The sequence below is a fragment of the Chiloscyllium plagiosum genome, chromosome 12, assembly GCF_004010195.1.
Source record: "Chiloscyllium plagiosum isolate BGI_BamShark_2017 chromosome 12, ASM401019v2, whole genome shotgun sequence".
NCBI classification, from domain to species: domain Eukaryota; kingdom Metazoa; phylum Chordata; class Chondrichthyes; order Orectolobiformes; family Hemiscylliidae; genus Chiloscyllium; species Chiloscyllium plagiosum.
Genome location: NC_057721.1, coordinates 7,498,603 through 7,506,701, shown reverse-complemented (window position 1 = coordinate 7,506,701; position 8,099 = coordinate 7,498,603). Strand labels below are relative to the sequence as shown.

Genomic DNA, 8,099 nt, shown 5'->3' with positions numbered 1-8,099 from the left:
GAGTCGCAGGTAGATAGGATAATGAAGAAGGCGTTTGGTATGCTTTCTTTGATTGGTCAGAGTATTGAGTACAGGAGTTGGGAGATCATGTTGAGGCTGTACAGGACATTGGTTAGACCACTGTTGGAATATTGTGTGCATTTCTGGTCTCTTTCCTATCGGAATGATATTGTGAAACTTGAAATTGTTCAGAAAAGATTTACAAGGATGTTGCCAGGGTTGGAGGATTTGAGCTATTGGGAGAGGGTGAACAGGCTGGGGCTGTTTTCCCTGGAGCATCGGAGGCTGAGGGGTGACCTTATAGAGTTTTACAAAATTATGAGGGGCATGGATAGGATAAATAGACAAAGTCTTTTTCCCTGGGGTGGGGGAGTGGAGAACTAGAGGGCATAGGTTTAGGGTGAGAGGGGAAAGTTATAAAAGAGACCTAAGGGGCAACTTTTTCATGCAGAGGATGGTACGTGTATGGAATGAGCTGCCAGAGGATGTGAATGAGGCTGGTACAATTGCAACATTTAAAAGGCATTTGGATGGGTATATGAATAGGAAGAGTTTGGAGCGATATGGGCTGGGTGTCGGCAGGTGGGACTAGATTGGGTTGGGATATCTGGTCAGCATGGATGGGTTGGACCGAAGGGTCTGTTTCCATGCTGTACATCTCTATGAGTCTATGACTCTATAAGTACATAGAAATGGATATGATCTTACAGCCATTCTAGAGATGTAGTTACATGCAGATCAAAGCTGGGAACTAAATAGTTAGGGCTATGTGTGGCTTTTCAAAAGAACAGGCAGATGGCTGGAAGAACACAGCAAGCCAGGCAGCATCAGGTGGTGGAGAAGTCGACATTTTGGGTGTAACCCTTCTTCGGGACCTGGGGCGGGTGTAGGGCAAGCTGCAGATGAACGGGGAAATTGAAATTCCCTTCCCATTCCCTTTCTGACATTAGCCTTTCCCTGGCCTCCTCCATTGTCACAACGAACCAAACCACAAACTGGAGGAACAACACCTTAACTTCTGCCTGGGCAGCCAACATTGAGTTCCCCAATTTCAAATAACCTCACTTCCCATCCCTCAACTACCTTCCCAGCCCCTCCCCCTCCCCCTCCCTTCCAACTACCAGATTCATTCCTCCCATTGACCACCAAGGTCATACCCTCTACCTGTCTTCACCTATCCCCACTTCACCACCCTACCCCCACCACCCCTTTATCTGCAGCTTCCCCTATACCCACCCCGAGTCCTGAAGAAGGGTTACACCTGAAATGTCAATGTCCCCATCTCCTGATGCTGCCTGGCTTGCTGTGTTCTTCCAGCCTCCTACCTGTCTACTTTGGATTGCAGCATCTGCAGTTTTCTTTTTGCCTCTTTTCAAAAGGGCAGGCAAGAAAGAAATGGAAGTGGGCTGGCTTCATCAGTATGACATAACAGCATAAGAACACCATAAGATTTCATGGAATACAGAGAGAATTAGCCTTTTGAATACAGAACTGGCTCTAAGGTAGAAGACGAGGGTGGAGAGTTGTTTTTCAGACTGGGGGCCTGTGACCAGTGGAGTGCCACAAGGATTGGCACTTGATCCTCTACTTTTCATCATTTATAGAAATGATTTGGAGGGATATAGTTAGTACGTTTGCAGATGACACTAAAATTAGAGAGTAGTGGGCAGCGGAGAAGGTTACCTTAGAGTACAACATGATCTTGATCAGACGGGCCAATGGGCTGAGAAATGTCAGTTGGAGTTTAATTTAGATAAATGTGAGGTGCTGCATTTTGGGAAAGCAAATCAGAGCAGGACTTATACACTTAGTGATAAGGTCCGAGGGAATGTTACTGAACAAAGAGGCCTTGGAGTGCATGTTCATAGTTCCTTTAAAATAGAGTTGCAGGTAGATAGGATAGTGAAGGTGGTGTTTGGTATGCTTTCCTTTATTGGTCAGAGCATTGAGTATTGGAGTTGGGAGGTCATGTTGTGGCTGTACAGGGCATTGGTTAGGCCAGTTTTGGACTATTGCATGCAATTCTGGTCTCCTTCCTATTGGAAGGGATGTTGTGAAAATTGAAAGGATCAGAAAAGATTTACAAGGATGTTGCCTGGGTTAGAGGATTTGAGCTCTTGGGAGAGGCTGAATAGGCTGGGGTTGTTTTCCCTGGAGCATTGGAGGCTGAGGGGTGACCTTATGGAGGTTTATAAAATCATGAGGGGCATGGATAGGATAAATAGACAAAGTCTTTTTCCCTGGAGTGGGGGAGTCCAGAACTCAGGGACATAGATTTAATAGGTTTAAGGTGAGAGGGGAAAACTATGAAAGTGACCTAAGGGGCAACATTTTCATGCAGAGGGTGGTGCATATATATGGAATGAGCTGTCAGAGGAAGTGATGGAGGCTGGTATGATTGCAACATTTAAAAGGCATCTGGATGGGTATATGAATAGGAAGGGTTTATAGGGATATGGGCCAAGCGCTGGCAAATGGGATTAGATTAGTTTAGGATATCTGGTCGGCATGGATGAGTTGGACTGAGGGGCTGTTTCTGTGCTGTACATCGCTATGACCCTATAATAAATAGAAACAGGAGTAGGCCATCTGGCCCCTCGAGCCTGCTCTGCCATTCAACAAGATCATGGTTGATCTTTTTTGTGGACTCAGTTCCACTTAGCTGTTGGCTCACCATAATCCTTAATTCCATTACAGTTCAAAAATCTATCTTTGCCTTAAAAATATTCAATGAGGTAGCTTCAACTGCTTCACTGGACAGGGAATTCCACAGATTCACAATCCTTTGGATGAAGAAGTTCCTCCTCAGCTCAGTCCTAAATCTGCTCTTCTTTATTTTAAGGTTATGCTCCCTGGCTCTAGTTTCACCCACAAGTGGAAACAACCTCCCTGCTTCTGTTTCATCCATTCCCTCCATAATGTTATATGCTTCTGTAAGATTCCCCTTCATTTATCTAAATTCTAATGAGCATAGTCCCAAACTACTCAAACTCTCTCACAAGCCATCCTCTCAACTCCTGAATTAATCCAGTGAACCTCCTTTGCATCCCCTCCAGTGCCAGTACATCCTTTCTCAAATAAGGAAACCAAAACTGTACACAGTATTCCAGGTGTGGCTTCACCAGCATCCTATATGGCTGCAACACACCTGTTTCTAGATGACATGACAACTGATGTTTATGTATAGTTTAGTCTAATTGCAGTTCGTTGCTTTAAAATTTTAAAAATTTACTCTTAAGTTTGCATTTTTAAATACAGCTTGATATTAAAAATATTGGTGTCTGACTGTAAATTCTTACATGTTTCTCCTTTCTCTCATTCATTCAACAGAGTGCAAGTGCAATGGTTCCCATGACCATTCACCCTGCACCACTAATGACCGCAAAGTCGTTCTCCCCTTCCTGTTACTACTAGGTGAGTATCTGAATTAAAATTTACAGTGAGTTGGTGAAGAACTACATCAAAGTTCACAGTGCGAGAGGTGAAGAATGAGCAAACCATCTCAATCCACCAAAAACTAGCAATAGCAATTCATTACAAATATGAGGAGCAGAAAGAATAGCAAGTGTACATAACTTGTATGGTATAAGCACACATGGAGCAAAGGGATCTTGGAGTGCAAATTGTTGTGTTGCCATAATTTTACCAGACCACAGGGGCTGCTCTCATTTGAGAGAAGCAACTGGTGGTGATTAACCTGAGGGCCAGCAGACCTCAAGCAAGGTTGAGAAGGAGAGCCCTTTGTGGTAACCTCAAACCAGTGATAGGAATTGAACCCACACTGTTGGTATCACATTTCTCTGTAAACCAACAATCCAGCCAGCTGAGCTAAACCAATTCCCAGAGTGCAAATAAATGAATCACAAAGCTCTATTACAAATTAGCAAGACCATAAGAAGAACACTGTTTTATTTCTATAGAGATATAATTGAAAGGTTGGGGAGTTATATTAAATTCATATTGAACATTGATTAGATCACACTTAGAATATTGTGTGCAATATTGGCTGTCATGTTATAAAAATGAATATGACTACATGAAAATGAATAGGGCAGCACGGTGGCTCAGTGGTTAGCACTGCTGCCTCAGAGTGCACAGGACCTTGGTTGGATTCCCACCACAGGCAACTGTCTGTGTGGGTTTCCTCGGGGTGTTCTGGTTTTCTCCTACAATCCACAAACTTGCAGGCCATGCTAAGTTGCCCTTAGTGTTAGGTTCATTAGTCAGGAGTAAATATAGGGGATGGGTTACTCTCCAAAGGGTCAGTGTGGACTTGTTGGGCTGAAGGGCCTGTTTCGATACTGTAGGGAATCTAACCATTGAAGGGAGGATTATTATTGCATGATACAAGAATGGGAAAGGTGTACAAATCAGGCAAGAGCTGACAAGCTGGATTGCTTTTTTCTTGGTGAAAAAAAGATGTCAGTCACCAAGCAGAGATCTTTACCTTAATTAAATGTTCTGAAAGTGCGGACACAAAGAGTGTTTCCTCTTATAGAGACAGCATAAGAGGCGATTATCAGTGGAAAGTGACTTCCAAGAAATCTGAAAGGGAAACCTGTTTAAAGTGATGAGAATTTGAAATTCACCAACACAGGGAAAGGTTGAAGCACATATCAGGTGTATGCAAGGAGAAGTGAGACAAGTGTGATCGGAGGAAAAAGATTTCCAAATGTAGGTTTTGAAACTCTAGGAACTCTCGGGTGGAAGATCAAGTGGATTAAAAAACATTGCCATGAACAGGCTGGACAGAAATCATTTCTATGCTGTATATCCTATGTAATGCCCTCTCTTTTTCTGCCTATTCCTCTGAAGGTGAAGTGCCACAGTCTAACCAGACTGTAGGGCTGTTTTCTCATCAGAGAGACATGACCAGTGGCTGTTTAACCTGAGGGCCATCAGGCCTCAGCAAGGGGAGAGGTTGGGACTGAGAATCCTTTATGGCAACCTCACCTAGTGTGGGAACTGAACCCACACTGTTGGTATCGTTTTGAATGTCAAACCAGTTATCCAGTGGTTGCTGGGAATGTTCCTGTTCTTGCTCAAGGCAAATTGGTGTTATTGGCACGAAGTTTATTTGGTTTCTCATTGTCTGATCACTCCTATGGTTTGGGGAAAATTGAAACTGGAGAGACAGGTTTCTGTAATACATTCCAGAAGTAGAAATTCAGATCCAATGTATAATTTTAAAGTTAGACAAACATTTAACCAGTAAAAAAAAGAACTGACACGGTAAAAGTCAGAACAATTGCTTTACATACACAATTTTGTTGTGTAAATTTGACTCCACGCGTTATTCATCTTAAGTGAAAACCTGACGCTGGAGATAGGCCCAGAAAGTAACTGGACAGTCCCTACTCAGTCTCAGGCTTTACTAAATTAAACAGCGCAAGATCCCGCGGGGATGTGGTCTCACGGAATTTTACGAGTTTGCTGCAGACCGCACTCGGCACTCCATCAATTATAAAGTACTTTGACGGTCTCTCTTAGAGACTTTTACATGGTATCACCATGGCGGGGAGAAGGTGAATATACATTGTCCATTTGGCCCGGTGGTGCTGACACGATTCACTCGTGTCCTTTAGCGAAGGAAAATGTCATCCTTGCCTGGTCTCACCTACATGTAACTCCAGGACCACAGCAATGGGGTTGACTGTTAAATGCCGTCTGCGCAATAAATGGCTGGCCAGTGACGCTCTCTTCCTATGAATAAAAAATCGATGGAAGAACGTCTTCGATTTAGCGTTCACCTCCATTGTTAAAGTTAGCAAATATCAATGTTACAAAGCCAGTTTCAGTCTCAATAACCAGCTCGCCTATTGTCAACATTAACTCACGCATTTCCAACTTCACTACACAAGCTGAAGACGTCTGTGAACTGTACATGAAACCATAACATTTGCAGAAACAAATTAGACTTGTATTCAATGGATCCAAGTTTTAAAAATTAAACAAGAACCAATCTTTAACATTTAACAAATCTCCTTTAAGCAAAGAAAACAAACTACGATCTTACCTATTCTTTTTTAAACGCTTTCAGACTGCTAGGTCTAATGTGGTAATGCAGGGGGTCGCACGGAGGAGACGAGCTCACTTGAAATTCATCGTGGAAATGACTTTCCGGTCCCTCCAATCAATCGGCAGCTGAAGACAGTATGATGTTAGCTCCTGGAGATGTAATGACTTAGACTCTAGATAGGGGACATAGTAAAACCCTGTTCACAGATTTGCAAAAAAGGACCGTGAACTAACAGAAAAAGGACGCTCTTCTTCGGCTGATGGGCTGACTGACTTCTTTCCACGTGATGCATTTTGTAAAATTTCCATAATTATGCTGTATAAAGAGTTCTCTTTCGTTTCGCACAGTTGCCAAAATATAACTCAGCGCCTCGTCAGTACAAAGAAATGTTTGGGTGATTATTGTCTTGATAGAAACTTCTGCAAGTTTCAAGCTGCAAGGCTCATAGTTTTCATAATAGTGATTCTAAACATAACCGACTTAATCCGGCTCAAATATGTGCAGGTATACACGTGAAACGATTTACTTCCACTTGGTAATATAAAAATAGATGACAAAATGATATAGTTTATAAAACACGTTATTGCATGGAGCAATTCTAAACATTCACAGACGGCAATACTAATATGTAAAGTCCTTTCTCCTCCAGGTATGCATAACATGACAGAACAAATTGATTAAAAATATCTATAAGCACAATCAACAGAAGACAAGCTTGGCAGGTCTGGCAGCATCTGGGAAATCAGAGTTAACCTTTTAGGGCAGCACAATGGCACAGTGGTTAGCACTGCTCACAGTGCCAGCATCCCAGGTTCGATTCTGGCCTCAGGCGACTGTCTGTGTGGAGTTTGTACATTCTCCCTGTGTTTCCTCCGGGTGCTCCGGTTTCCTCCCACATTCCAAAGATGTGCAGGTTAGGTGAATTGGCCGTGAGAAATTGCCCTTAGTGTTGGGTACATTAGTCAGAGCGAAATGGGTCTGGGTGGGTTACTCTTCGGAGGGTCGGGTTAGGCTGAAGGGCCTGTTTCCACACTGTAGGGAATCTAATCTAACTTGATTTCTCTTCGATGCTGTCAGACCTACTAAGCTTTTCCACTTATTTATGTTTTTGTTTCTGATTTACAACATCTGCAGTTCTTTTGGTTTCTATAAACACCATGATAGCTCAAACTAACTCATTGGTGTTCTAACTTCAACAATGTCATGTATAATAGGAGGAATGGAAAGCTGTTTACAGTCATTTTAAAACTGCATTTTATTTTCTCTCTGATCATCTCAGTTACAAGGAACTGCGTTTACAGTCATAGAGATGTTACACCCTTTGGTCCAATTTGTTAATGCAGACCAGACCTCCTAAATTAATCTCGTCCCATTTGCCAGCACTTGGCCCAAATCCCTCTAAACCATTCCTATTCCTATACCCATCCAGATGCCTTTTAAATGTTGTAATTGTATTAGCCTCCACTACCACCTCCACCTAAACTCCACTAGCTTCCTCTGGCAGCTCATTCCATTCATGTACCACCCTCTGCGTGAAAAGGTTGCCCCTTAGGTCCCTTTTAAATCCTTCCCCTCTTGGGAGAAGGAACCATTCTCAAGTTTGTGTGGGTTAGGTAAGGACCTGCATTCAGATTTATAGTGGATTTAGAAATACATTTGGGTTTATAATGGGTCAAACCTGGTTAAACCGCTATTAGTGATCCAAAACTTTGCATCTTAATGTGTAGCAAATCCTGTTTGTCTAATATTCCTGTTCTTGCTAATCCACGTGGCTTCTTGGTGAAGTAATGCTTTGATTTTAAAATTCTTGGACTTGTTTCCAAATCCTTCCATGCACCAACTCAATCATCTTCTCCAGCCCCACAACTCTCTGTGGTATCTTTGCTCTATAATTCTCACTTCCAATGCATACCTTATATTAATTACCAGTGGTGGCTGTGTCCTCAGTTGTCTAGGCACCAAGCTCTGGAATATCTTCAGTACACCTCTCTGCCTCCCCACTTTGGCTCCCCTTTTTCAGATGTGGCTCAGTGTCATACTTTGTTTTATAATACTTAAATATTGCTAAAGAAGACAATCT

The 8,099-nt window shown here is 42.6% G+C and overlaps 1 protein-coding gene and 1 long non-coding RNA gene across 3 annotated transcripts in view; one reads left to right on the top strand and one right to left on the bottom strand.

The window, feature by feature from the left end:
- LOC122554947 overlaps nt 1-6,123 on the top strand; it is a 15,833-nt gene extending 9,710 nt beyond the window's left edge. The window contains exons 3-4 of the long non-coding RNA XR_006313119.1: nt 3,331-3,414; nt 6,041-6,123. This is a non-coding gene — a long non-coding RNA (uncharacterized LOC122554947). The remainder of the gene's footprint in view (nt 1-3,330; nt 3,415-6,040) is intronic.
- Nucleotides 1-8,099, bottom strand: part of LOC122554946 (cysteinyl leukotriene receptor 1-like) — a 74,769-nt gene that overhangs the window by 34,622 nt on the left and 32,048 nt on the right. Inside the window, exon 1 of one of the 2 annotated variants that reach the window (XM_043700397.1) lies at nt 6,017-6,090. The exons of the other annotated variant lie outside the window; for it this stretch is intronic. The gene's annotated coding sequence lies outside the window, so the exon portion shown is untranslated. Of the gene's footprint in view, nt 1-6,016; nt 6,091-8,099 lie in introns of those variants that run through there. 2 annotated transcript variants of the gene reach the window in all.